This window comes from Macrobrachium nipponense, chromosome 10 (assembly GCF_015104395.2).
Source record: "Macrobrachium nipponense isolate FS-2020 chromosome 10, ASM1510439v2, whole genome shotgun sequence".
Classification (NCBI taxonomy): Eukaryota; Metazoa; Arthropoda; class Malacostraca; order Decapoda; family Palaemonidae; genus Macrobrachium; species Macrobrachium nipponense.
The window spans coordinates 95,985,504-95,999,416 of NC_087204.1; the positions used below are offsets into that span (position 1 = coordinate 95,985,504).

Sequence of the window (13,913 nt, forward strand, 5' to 3'; positions counted from 1 at the left end):
TGATGTCCGAATTCTAGAAAAAGCTGCAGGTGAAGTTTTTAGCTTAGGAGAATTGGAAGCAGGATTAAAAGCACACAAACCAGCTGTCCTTTTGTAGTTCAGGGAGAATCTTCAACAAAAACTGGAGCACTGCAACCATTAGAAGGTGTTGGTGCCCTTTGTAGAAAGTATGTAGTATTTTGCATTCTGGATTCTTAACCCACTGGTAATATATGTGAAATACAGTCAAAGTAGAATATATTTTTCAGTAAAGAAATTACATAATGTACTGCTGTACTTTATACATAAAATATTGCTGTAGAAGTAGAGCATTATAATAAAATATTGTAATGCTGTAAATAAACTGTTGCAACTATTTTCTAAATGAGCCTAGCTTCATGTAGAATCTGTGATCTGCAATAGTCTGAACTTTTATTATATAATGGTGAATGGTTGGTTTTTCAAAATAGAGTAGCCTTATCACAGAACTAAATCCAAAACCTGTGCAAGATATATCTTTCCTTGACTGGAATTATGTTCTTCATAGAGAAAATATTGTGCATCTAATTTTTTGGGGTTTGAAAAAATCTTTATAAATTGTTTAGTATAAAGAGGAAACTGCATTGGTTGTAACAGTTGTGTGTGCCCTGTGTAAATATTGTATACCAGTTGGTTGTAATTTTTACAGATGGAAAATATGTCGATATTGGTTTTCAAGAGAATTACCATAATTCTAAGAGAAAACAAAAGCATTGTCAGAATGAATTTTACAGTGAAGTATGATGAAATTGCTTTTACATAGACTGTGTACAAGTTGGTCTCCATAAAGAGAGGACATGATTAAAGCTTATTGAATGATTTTAACAAAATATATTTTCCCCTTAGGTACAATGCTTTACTGGCAGTTGATACTGTTGCATCTTTAGGCGGTGTACCTTTTTTTTACATGGATGACTGGGAGATTGATGTTGTATATACTGGAACACAGAAAGTCATATCTGCTCCTCCATCACTGGCCCCTATTGCATTTGGTGACAGAGCTATGTAAGTTTGAACTAAAAGATATTTGGTCTGATTTTTTTTTTCTTTTTTTATGCTCTTTTGTAAACATTCATGAAAATATCAAAATAATTATGTATTTGATGACCTTACCCTAATCATTTGCTAGTCCTTGTTTAGAGATGTTATATTAATGCCATTTTGCCACTTTCCACAATCCACAATTTTTGGTGATCAACAATCTCTTGTTTGCATGTTTCAGAACTCCTTCCTAGGCTTGCATTTTCCAAAGTTCATTTAACCTTCTGTTATTATTTTTAAAAAGTTTTTATGTTTGATTGTTATATATTTCAAATTTTTTTATGTAGCTTTTTGGTCTGTTCCATAAGAGAAGACATAAGACTGCCTATTGCTTGTGTGCCGAGTTGTTTTCCCCTTTCAAGTGCTAAGCTCAGAATCATCATAGATAATGTGTAATTCATGCATATTACTTGTAGACAGGTTAAAAATGAAGCACAGGTGCTTTGCTCTTCAAGTGTTATTTGTTTTGTAAATGGTTCTTAATGCTTATTTTTTATTTTTTTTCATTATTCAATAAGATTTTGGTTGCTTTTCACATATTTTTGTATAAAGTGACCTAAGACAAATATTTAATTGACTAGACTTGTACTATATATTTATTGAAGGTAGGAAATATATAGACTTAGTACAGTATTGAAGTTAAAATTATATATTGATTGAAGGTGGGAATATATAGACTATAAGTACAGTATTGAAGTTAAAAATATCTTGGTTTCTACATGTTCAGTACTGTAATTGGGTGCTGTGCATATGGCAGTTCAGGATTGTCGCTGTACTTCAGCTTGAAACTTCTGAAAATGTTCATAACAATTTGTTATTGATTTTTCATTAGTTTGACATGGGTAACATGAAAGGCATTTCACCTATGTTATTCAATTTCATTTTTCTAGGGCAAAAGTGCATGCAAGAAAAACTCCTATAAGAAGCTTTATGCAGATTATGACTTGGCTGGCAAATTACTGGGGCTGTGACGGTCAACCTCGCCAAGTAAGTTTTGCTACCCAGCTGTGTATTTGTGTTATGGGGTTTCTGAAGTTTTCCAGAAATTCCTATTTATTCTTGTGAAGGGGGTAGAGAACTAATTTGACATCTAATCCCCTTAGAGGGAATAGCTGATAGAAGAATATTTACGATGATGCTTGAACAGGACAATGGAAAATAGCAGTGTGTAATATTCTTTTGCTTTATGGAAGGGGGTAGAAACTGATATAAGCAGTCCTGAATTTTAGTATGGTATAGTTCTATTTTTAGATTTTCAGAAAGTAAATTGATTGGATGTATATCAAGCTCTTTTATCCGTTATGAGAGAGAGGGAAGTGGGATGTGACTTCAGTTCTATCACTGTAATGTATAGTTTGTTAGCTTACAAGCTTTTATCCATTAAGTGCTTACCACTTGCAATGTGCTTAGCACATCATACTGTAAGTGTAAGAGCTCTACTGATGCAAGTCCAAACAACCTCAGTTGCAATGCTGCCTGCCTTTCATTTTCAAGTTCATTATAGCCTCCTCTCACTCACTCTTGTAACTTTTTAAAAAACCTGTACTTTGTTTCTTTAAGTCATCAAAGAACAAATCCTTTGGGTGAGCCCTAAGAGTTTAGCATTGTGACTTTATGGTATCATTTAGTACTCTGTAATAATAATAAAAAGAAAACTAAATTCACGGCTTCTTACAGTATGTAAAGGCATCAGTAAAACTTACACAACTACAGTTTAAAGCTTATGACAAAAATGTGAAGCTCAGTTTGCAAAACCTTTCCATTGTAAAATAAATTTGATTTTTGTCATTAGTTACCTGCTAACACAGTTTGAAGAGAATAACATTTATCTAGTTTGATTCCAAGATGTTTTTAATCGTTAACATATAAATGCAGTGTAGCATGTCAACCGTGTATATAGTAATTTTGCATCATGTCAATAATGTATATTTATATTTTTTTTCCATTCCTGCCTGATTCGAAAATGCATAATACTTTTCCAGGTACCATCATACTGGTCCAGTAAGCTCAGTGTATGCCTTACGAGAAGGTTTGGCAATAGTCTGTGAGGAAGGTTTGGAATCCTTATGGAAACGTCATAGAGCATGTGCTCAGAAGCTATGGGAAGGTCTTGCTGCACTTGGTTTAGAAATGTTTATTTCAGATGCAAGCAAAAGGACTCCTACAGTAAATACCATCCGTGTCCCAGATGGCGTCGATTGGATGAAAGTAGTAAAATACTTCATGTCAAAGTAAGAACCAAATTTTGTAGCTGTTGTTTGACAACTTTTCAGTACACACTCAGTTTATAGTACAAAATCAACTAAGCACCATCCACAAAATATAAAATTGCCCAAGGCAGGATCGCGTAAGTTCGTAAAGGTAAGGGTTGTTGATAGATTGTTGGCTCAAAAGACTGTTAAAAGGAATGTTTTGAGGTGTGCGAGATCTTGAAAAGTTGGTAGTGTAATAGATGAAACTAATTTTTTCCATTTAAAATTTTGTACATGTGGTGTGTCTCCCTCTTATTCCTTAATTAATCATGCCAAGAGCAATGACTAGAAACTGGGAAAAGAAAGGCTTCTTAAAGATATTGTCTTCAATCCTGTACACAACACAGTACTGTAACAAGTTTTTCTATCCACATAATGGTATGCATGGAGGCATTCCTTTAAGTTTCTTATTGTTCCGACACGGCATACAAAACCCTTGTTCGGTCCCTTTTACAATAGGAATAGGAAGGTACTAGCGGCAGCTGGATATAGGTCGTAAGCTTTCGAACAAGGGGCTTCGGTAGTTAACTGCTTGTCCGACAGGCGCGCGCACGCGACTGGGAGGTAAACAAATCACTTTTGCTTTCGGCCTCACAGCGATGTGGAACGTCGTGTGTTCGACGCTCTCTGCCCGCTTCTCGTCGTTGCTTTCTTGAGTATATGGTTGTGGTTTGTGTATGAAAGAATTCATTGTAAGTACAATCATTCTCTCTTTTCATATATTTTATTTTGAACTTTTATTGGTTAATGATGGAATCTCCTTGCCTCGCTACCCCACGGAGACTATGCCGGGTACCGAAGGGCGTAAAATGCCGGAAGTTCCGCTCTTTCCCGGAGATAGACCTCATATTTTGTGCGCTCGGTCGTGGGGCGGGGGCGCGAATGCACCCGAGCCGAGCCATGTGATGTTTGCAATAATTGGTCAGAGGCGCAGTGGACTTTGTATGAGGGGCAGGAAGAAGCGAAGGCCTGCAAAGGAGTCGTCGAAAGCTCTCCCGCGACTCCTTTGGTGACGGACACTTCGTCTTCTTTCCTGCCGCCCGCTCAACTTCCACGTCTCGCGCCTTCCCCTTCGGGGGGGGTTTCTAGGTCCTTTCCTCCTCTCCTGACTTGTCGAGTGTGGAGGAGGGCGCTAGATACCCTGACGTCGAGTTGTACTCTGGGTCCTCTATCCGTTCGTCTTCGCGCGAACGGGTAGAGGATCCCCCTAATCACCCGACTTTTGCCTCCTCAGTGCGGTTGCCGCGAGGATGACCTCGGACAGGTGTGGGCATCGTTGGGGCTGCAGGGCGTGCCCGATTGTGTCCAGGGGCTGCTCTACCATCTCGCTGGCTCCGTGGCGGTCACCCCATGCGACGGTTACGACCACCACCACGACCCTTACAACACCCGGCTACGCTTCACCTCCTCACCTGGTGTATCACCCCGCACGCGGGTCTCTGTAACACCTACTACATCGGTGCAGGGGCCAGTCGCCGTACCCTCGGGGGGAGTGTGATGCCGCCACCTGGGTTTTGTGCCGTGCTGCCGCGACCGGACTTCGTGTGCCCACCCGAAGAGCTCGCCCCTGGACCTCCCACCGGTACCTAGGATGTCTGTGCCGCTGGTCCGCCCATCTGGACCGCCTACACAGCCTGTCGTACCTGCCCGTACTCTCACCAGACCAGCTCTCGCTCTCGCGCGAGCAGCGGCTACCCGGCGGACGTGACGGTCCCACGACCGGCCACGGGCTGAGGCTGGGAAGAGGTCCCCCCTTTCGCCGGCTCCAGCCCACGGCTGGTACCAGCGAACTGACGCAACCGTGATGATACGCACCGATCTCACCGTGACAGTGGAGCTCGCCGGTCGCCTGACTGTCACTCTCACAGAGAAGCGATCGGGTTACCGGCGACCAGCACCAGCTCCTCTGACACACGAGACCGGGGCCGCTCTGTTCTCGGTCCAAGCCGTTCTCCACAGCGAGACGGCTTCGACTAGGTCTGCAGCTCGATCGCCACCGCGGGTTGGCGATCGCCTGCAGTCTTCCAAGCCCGCTGGTTCTGCCAGCGAGCGAGGAGGGAGCGTCAGGTCTGCCTCTCCCATACCTTCAACCTCCTCGGGTTACACCGGGAGGGGCGAGGTATTGAGGAGTGATCGTGAGGGGGGGTGCGCCCCTCAGGATCCCACCACGTCGTCGTAACGTACCAGGGCACGGTTCTCGGACCAGCCAGGTCGTACGCACAGGTGGTTGGAGGGAGACCGAGAGGGGTCGTCGCTGTTTCCTCCCCTTGAGGGAGGAGGGTCTCGGGAGATGCTCCTGTTTGAGGGACTGGATGGTCCGACTCCGCAGGACGCAGTCACTCCTGAGATCCAGAGGAAACTTTGCCGAGGTTTATTGCGCTGATTCGTCAGCACAACGACTCGCGGAAGGATCGCCGCTCCCACCCACCTCCGAGCCCACGTCCCGGCTCGAGTCGTTCTGGGGCCCGCAAGAGGGAACCCAGACCGACGGTGGGTTTTGCCGCGTTCTGAGCTTGCGGACCTCAGTGCTGGACCAGGTTGAATCACTTGTCTCCGGACAAGACGGTTCGCTCAAGTCTGGCAGGTCGAGCAAGCTGCTTCACCTCCTCTGCTGCGACAGCGGCGTTTTTTTTTTACGTGACTCTGAAGACCCACCCGATGCCGCCCAAACAGGTGAACCCGGAGTTAGCCAGGCTGACTCCGGGTGTGGCTCTGCAGCAGCTCCTGTCCGAGAACCTGTGGTTCTCGCAGCAAGAGGCACTCGGCCTGGAATCTACCGCCATGGCAGCTTTCCAGGCCGTCTCCTGGCTAGATCTGTGGTCCCTCACAGTATCTAAGGTCGCAGCCAACTCCGGGGGAATTTCTCCCGAAGATGGACTCGGCCTTCAGGAGACTTTGCCAGTCTGGAGGAAAGAGCCATCTCCTTCCTTGCCCACCAGACGGTGAACCTGTGGCCAACCTGGTTCTCCGACGAAGGGACGCTGTCCTTACTCGGGTTTCCAGGCTCGGCCGGGCGTGAAGCGGCGTTGGACTTTCGCAACGGACCTTTACGGAGTTCCACGTCTCTCTTCCCAGGAGAGATGGTGGACGCTGCGGTGGACAGACGGCGCACTGATGACAGTGACCGTCTGGTTCACCAGGCAGTCTCGAAGGCTTTCTGGGCAGCCATCGGACTGCGGCCAAGTCTAAGAGCTCGGCTAGCGCTTCCTCGGTGGCTAAGACGGTAGCTGCGTCGAAGCCCCGGGGAAAGACTCTGTCTTCTTCGACTTCTACCAAGGGGAGCCGTAACCAGCCCTCCTCCCAGCCCTCCTCCTCCCAGTGGAGGCTCTGGGAAGAAGTCGAAGAAAGGGGGGAAACGCTTGGGACGGCGTTCCCCCTCACCTGCTACCGGAAGTGGGGGGGTGCCTGGCCAGCCATTGGGCAACTTGGCAGCGCTTACGGCGCCGAGACCTGGATTGTAGATGTCCTTCGGGAGGGATATCTATTACCCTTCGAATCTCGGCCACCCCTCACCTAACCCCCAAAAACCCGGTCCAACAGCAGTCGTGCGTTCAGGGTCATCGAAGGGACGTAGCATTGAGACAGGAGATTCAAGACCATGCTGAGCAAGAGAGCCTGTAGAAATCGTCACGGATCAGTCACCGGGCTTTTACAGCCGACTCTTCCTGGGTGGAAAAAGTCTACGGGAGGCTGGCGCCCAGTGATAGATCTCTCTCCTCTGAAACCGGGTTTTTGTTCGCCAGACCCGGCGGGTTCACGATGGAGACGACACGGTCAGTGCTCGACTCCATCAGGTGAGAACGATTTCATGCTTTCAGTGGACTTGAAGGATCGTATTTCCAAATACCCATTCATCAGTCCTCCAGAAAGTACCTCCGCTTCATCCTCGACGGGACGGTGTACCAGTTCAGGGCACTTTGCTTCGGTCTCTCAACCGCCCCACAGGTGTTCACGCGAGTGTTCACTCTGGTGTCTGCTTGGGCCCATTCGCACGGGATACGTCTGATGAGGTATCTCGACGATTGGTTAGTCCTGGCGAGCTCCCGCTCGCAGTTGCTACAGGACAGGGATCGGCTGCTCGAGTTCTGTCGCGATCTGGGGATCGTTGTGAACTTCGAAAAGTCCAGAATCTCGAGCCCAAGCCAGAGGATGAAGTACCTGGGTATGCTGATCGACACTGGTAAGCAAGGGCGAGTCTTCCCCGCAGACTCGCGGATCAGCAGATTCAGGGAGGACAGCCAACCAGTTCCTGTCTCGGCAGGAGGAACAGGTAGCTCAGCGATGGCAAGTCGTGATCGGACACCTGTCGTCACTCGAGAAGTTAGTCCCTCACGGCGTCTTCACCTGCGGTCTCTTCAGTGGAGACTAAAGGAGAGTTGGTCACAGGCGACGGATCCCCCAAGCTTTCCAGTGTCACTGACACAGGAGGTGAGGCAGGACCTAGCCTGGTGGCTGGACGACAGGAACCTCTTAAGAGGAGTGCCTCTGCGCACTCCCCCCCCGGACATGCAGCTGTTCTCAGACGCATCGACCGAGGGATGGGGCGCACACCTGGAGGAGTTGCTGACTTCAGGAGTGTGGGACGAGAAACGACAAGCACCTTCACATCAATGTACTGGAACTCAAGGCAGCGTTCCTCGCTCTCCAAGAGTTCCAGGACCGCTTGATGGGACACTGTGGGTGTTGATGTGCGACAACACCACGGTGGTGGCCTACGTCAACAAACAGGGGGGCCTAGTGTCTCTCCCGTTGTACCAGTTGACTCGGCAGGTGCACGAGTGGGCCGAGGCACACTCAATAGAGCTGTCGGCGCTACATTCCAGGGAAGAGGAATGTAGTAGCAGACACGCTCAGCCGTCGGGATCAGGTGATAGGGACCGAATGGTCTCTACACCAGGACGTGGCGGAAAGGCTCTTCGACCCTGTGGGGGCGACCAGTCGTGGATCTGTTCGCCACCCGGCACAACAGGAAGCTCCAGGTGTTCTTCTCGGCCGTGCCGGACCCATGGGCAGCTGCAGAGGACGCTCTTCAACACCATGGGACAACCTCTTCGTCTATGCCTTTCCCCCGTTCAGCCTGATTCGCAAGGTGATCAGTCGAGCACTGGTCACCCCGAATCTCGGGATGATCCTGGTGGCTCCCAAATGGCCACAGGCCATTTGGTATCCGGACCTGCTGGCTCTTCTCGCAGGAGACCCGAGAGAGATTCCCCCTTGGCACAACCTTCTCGCCCAGCCACACGTCGAGCGGGTGGTACCACCGAGCAGTCCAGTCCCTACGTCTTCACGGCTGGCGTTATCCCCACCATCTCTTGCGAACGAGAGGCTTTTCTCGTAGCGCAGCAACAGAGATGGCTGGAAACGTCCGTCAGTCCTCTGCAGCTGTGTACCAGGGGAAGTGGGCCGTCTTCTGTGGTGGTTTGTCGTAGACGGGGTCTATCTCCTCTCAGAGCCACTCTTCAGCAGGTAGCGGATTTCCTCGTTTTTTCTTCGCCGAGAGAAGCTCCTCTCAGTCCCCACAGTCAAAGGATACAGAGCCGCCTTGGCGCTTGTCCTGAAACTGAGGGGATTGGACATCTCGAACTCGTTCGAGTCTCCTTGCTTATGAGGAGCTTCGAAAGGTCTTGCCCACCCAGGGAAAACTCAGGCCCCCTGCGTGGGATGTGACTCTCGTCCTTAGGAGTCTGACTCGAACGCCGTTCGAGCCACTCCGAGAGTCGTCAGACAGGGATCTGACCCTCAAGACCCTCTTCTTGCTGGCCCTGGCATCGGCGAAGAGAGTAGGGGAACTTCATGGTCTTTCCTATGATGTACGACACTCCAGGGGATGGGGATCCGTGACGCTCGATTTCGTCCCGAACTTCGTTGCGAAGACTCAGAAACCGTCGATCCCTGACGACAGGTTCGAGTCATTCACGATTCCCTCCCTATTGGACTTCACCGATAATGATGCGGATGAGATGCTGCTTTGTCCTGTGAGGGCGCTACGGCGCTATCTGAAGAGAACTCGACACCTCAGGCCTGAGTGTCGACGCCTCTTCGTTAGCACCGGGGTCACCAAGAAAGAAGTATCCAAGAAACACTCTTTCATTCTGGCTGCGTGAGGTTCATCAGGAGGGCGTATGAGGCTGATGGTAGTGACGACATCCGTACGTCCCGTCCGAGAGCTCACGAAGTCAGAAGTATTGGCCCCTCGTTGGCGTTTCGTAAGAACTTCTCCGTGGCGCAGGTCCTGAAGGCAGGGGTCTGGTCTAACCAGACTACCTTTACGTCCTTCTACCTTCGGGATATTGCCCACAGGTCCTTGGATACCTTTTCCTTAGGACCCGTGGTGGCTGCTCAACAAGTTGTGTAGCTAAACCCAGACCCTCGCAGGCTGAAACAGCATCGAGTCCTGGTGTGACTGTGGATGGATGTGTGAGTGAGTGAGTGACTGGCTCCCTCTTCCCATCTTTTCCTCCTCCTCTACCTGTGGGCAGAGGGCCACGGTCGTCACTACGCTGGATGAGGACGAGATGCAGGTGAGCTATATGACAGAGCCCCATCCTATCCCTTTCACTAGGGATAGGAGCAGAATATCCACCACTTCCTTCTACAAGGGGGGAAGTGGATGCCTACAAGAGTCAAACCCATGACTTTATATTGCTCCTGTACAGGAACAAGTTCTTACATTGCTGGTACGAAGAGATACGCTTGCCTCTCTCTTAGTACTCGGTCCAGAGGTCTGACCATTGATCCTGCGGTGCACACCCCGATCAATCGGACAGAGGCTTGGATCCCTCCCTCGCTCTTACGACCAGGGAGGCTTCCAAGGTTGGGCGAACACCAGTCTGTTCACAAAAGACTCAGATTCCTCCCACCAAGAAGTGAGTCTTCCTATTGTAAAAGGACCGAAGGTTTGTATGCCGTGTCGGAACAAATGACAATTTGTCTAAAATTGCATTTTTCCTAACTATACAAACCTGAGGTCCTTTACACATAGCCCCACCTCATGCCACCCCTCACTCTGCAGTTTTTGCTTGGGCCAAAAGCAAAAGTGATTTGTTTACCTCCCAGTCGCGCGCGCGCGCCTGTCGGACAATCAGTTAACTACCGAACCCCTTGTTCGAAAGCTTACGACCTATCCAGCTGCCGCTAGTACCTTCCTATTGTAAAAGGACCTCAGGTTTGTATAGTTAGGAAAAATGCAATTTTAGACAAATTGTCATATTTTATCTCTACTGTGTCTGTGAATTACTTGTGAGGTTTGGATATTTCTGCTTTCCATACCTGCATAATTATGGTTTTTAGCCTGACAGCCACTTTGCCAATGTAATAATGTAGGCCACTTAATGTGACTTGGTGCAGAACACTTTAAACATTATTAAGTATTAAAGCTTCTCTGCAGCTTCCTTTTGCCCCCATCTGCATTGTTTTGTTCCTGGTACTGTTCATCCGTTCTCTTTTGTAACCACATTTAGTTGTCTAATCTCATTATCATGGTACCCAGTTGTACTTTAATTTCTCTACATGAAGTTGAAATTGGTCCTTAGTGTTGAACCCTTTCTTAATGTCCTGACAGACGTTTTGACATTATGGGTTAAATTTCTATCATTAGTATTGACCTTGGGCAGCTAAAATCAATTTACCTAAAAAAAAACATTGAGCTGTTGTAGAATCTTGCTTTACAAGTTAATCATAAGAATTTTTGCACATTTTCAGTTACAGGATATACAAATCTATTACGGCCAACTGTCCATTGAAAATATGAAAGACACACACATGTGGCTAAACAGTTAATGAGTGGAATGTCAGTATTCTGTATCAATACAGTTTCTAATTTGATTTTTTTCATATTTAGGAATTTAAATTCATAAGACTACAAATATGATGACTGATCTTGTCATTTATCCATGGAAAATTATCCTTTTAAAAATTTCATTTATTATGGGTTTACTGACTCGCAGGAAGTCCAGTATTACTAAACCTTGATTTTCAGAATGGAAATTTTGTATTCCTGGTCAAAAATTATTTTTTCCATTATGAAAATTAAATCCATCACAGAAGTCAATACGTATTATCATTAATTTTCTTTCTTTTGCAGTTACCTAGTGGAAATCAGTGGAGGTCTTGGTCCCTCTGCAGGAAAAGTTTGGAGAATAGGTTTGATGGGCTACAACTGTACTCCAGAGAATGTTGATTTTGTACTTAGGATTATGAAGGAAGCTTTAGGAAATGTAAAAGGGGTATCTAGCCATTTATGAAGTTCTTGTTATATCTAGTAATTAATTTTTTTTTTCAGTGGTGCTAAATTGAGGTCTGCCAAGGAATTTTTTTGTATGTTAATTTAACATGGGTAAGGGTTTAGCTTTCAGTACTAACCAATGCTCACGTTTGTGGGTATACAAAGCAAATCAAAAATGTTTTTGATGAAGTACAAAATGAGAATAGTTTCAAACATAAGGGAGCAAATGTCTTAAGATTGTGAAAGGGATTCTCAGTAATGGTATTGCAACACACTATTTTAAGAACTGAACTAGATGCTCCAGATTGAGGCATTCAGTATGGCAATGAAGGTTTTTCTCACAAGTAAATAATTAATAGACTGAATTATTCTTATAAAAGATTAGTTTATTTAGACCATTAATAGTAGACTGAAATGCAGATCATTCTGAATGTAGTACATTTTCCTTTTATGAATGATTCTTTTATGATTTAAAACAACCGTAATAATGGATAATTATAATTATTATGGCTGCTATTGTCCTCATAGAAATGGAATTGACATACGTACTCTGTATTATCAATTAAGGGGCAAGCACTCCATACAACATAAGTATACATATATGCTGTACAGTAAAATGAAGAAGTTGGTCTATGATTCTACATAAGACAGTGTGACATTGTAAATTGGTGTTTGCAGCAAACAAAGTTTTCCTTCAATTTGTCTAACTTAAACTTGAGAATACTGGCTTCCTTAAAATTTAAATCTTACTTTTTTGTCATATATTGTATATGTATATATTGAAAACTAGAAACCTGAAATGCTGTCTGTATCAAAAATGATTTGGCATTTTTTATTTTTTAAATCTGACTTTTCTGTAGACTGCTTTTAAAGTAAATTTCATAACACTCTTGTCTTCCAGAGCATTTTATATGATTTATTTTAAACACTTTTATTCTTAAAAGAAGTTTTGTTGTTAATGTTTAAAATTCTAATGGAAATTTTAATATTTACCATATAGAATTATATGCAGATTTTTTATAAACCATGACATATTTTGTATTACTGATTAATAAACGTATTTTCATTAAAATGTTTTAAATCATATAACCAAAGGACTTCCTTTCCACCTACAAGATGGACAAGATATGCCTTGGGAATGGAAGGAGCTATTGTTTAGTGTACCTACACAGGAACCCCATCTCCAAAAAGAATAGAAACCAAGGGAAGCCTGGCTGTGGAGGCTAGGGATGACATGAAATATTTATGTATTTCTGAAATTTTCGGCTTTGGTTACACTGAAGAATGACAACTGGATGAAGGGGATGAGTAGTCATACTTATTTCATTCTTGAAATAATCATCTCCAATCTGAATTGGAGGAATCTCATGCTGATGTTCCTTATGAACCTTAAGCTTACTGTCTGAACTAAACTATTTATCCTTCCAGTACCACAAATCTATGTACGTAGTTTGAAACAAAGGACAATGTATAAACTGCTAATTCTTTATGAGGTACTTCTGAAAGTGCGAGTCTTTCTGAGGATCTCTACCACTCATTTCCAGCAGTAAGTTTGATATTCTTGTCAATGTGGGACAAAAATAAAAAAGGAATATGGTGAAAAGGTTTGTCTCATCCAAACTAAAGTGGTTTTCTGTTAATCCTTGTAGAAACATGCCTTGTGACATAAAAATAAAGGTACTGTCAGTAACCAGACTGGAATGACAGCAGAAAAGGGAAAAAAGAAAACATGCCAATATACATGACACCTGTGTAACTTTCAAGAACTTATAAATCGAGAGTAACCAGAGTAAACGAAATGTCATTCATCACATGATGCTAAGATTATATTAGCTCAGTTGTTTAAATAGCCTTTCAACCTGCTTTAGTTTCATATACTCAATTTGCCAAATCCCCATAAGTATTAAAAGTGTCTAAGGGATCCTAAAACTGAAGTAAAATAATGTGGCATTGAATGAACTCTCAATCAATTATACTTGGCACCACTAAAGCCACTTGCACTTGACTAAAAATGTTGCGTCTTCAGATTCTGCCTGAAAATGTCAAAATATTGTAACAAAATTCATTATAGTATACTAAAATTTTAATGTCAAACCATCAGATGATATAAAAAAAATAGATGAAAATGAAATGTTACAACTTAACAATTTGTGAGGTTTTAGTATAAAACTGTTGCTGGTACAAAGAATCTTAACATACAGTTTCTCCTAAAGTAGATTTTTACAGATAATACACAAATAAGATTGCATTGCCATGCCATCTCTCCTTTGCCTGGAAATGAGAACCACAAAACCCATGCAGTCTGTGATTACTTAAACTACACAGAATAACATTATTTCCCCAGTACCCCATCTTGACAATGGAAAATACAATGAATC

At 44.8% G+C, this 13,913-nt stretch overlaps 1 protein-coding gene and 1 pseudogene across 1 annotated transcript in view; one reads left to right on the plus strand and one right to left on the minus strand.

Moving 5' to 3' along the window:
- Positions 1-12,433, plus strand: part of LOC135224052 (uncharacterized) — an 87,452-nt pseudogene extending 75,019 nt beyond the window's left edge.
- The window catches only part of LOC135223776 (protein canopy homolog 4-like), a 41,799-nt gene that overhangs the window by 25,631 nt on the left and 2,255 nt on the right, over positions 1-13,913 (minus strand). The window lies entirely within an intron of this gene.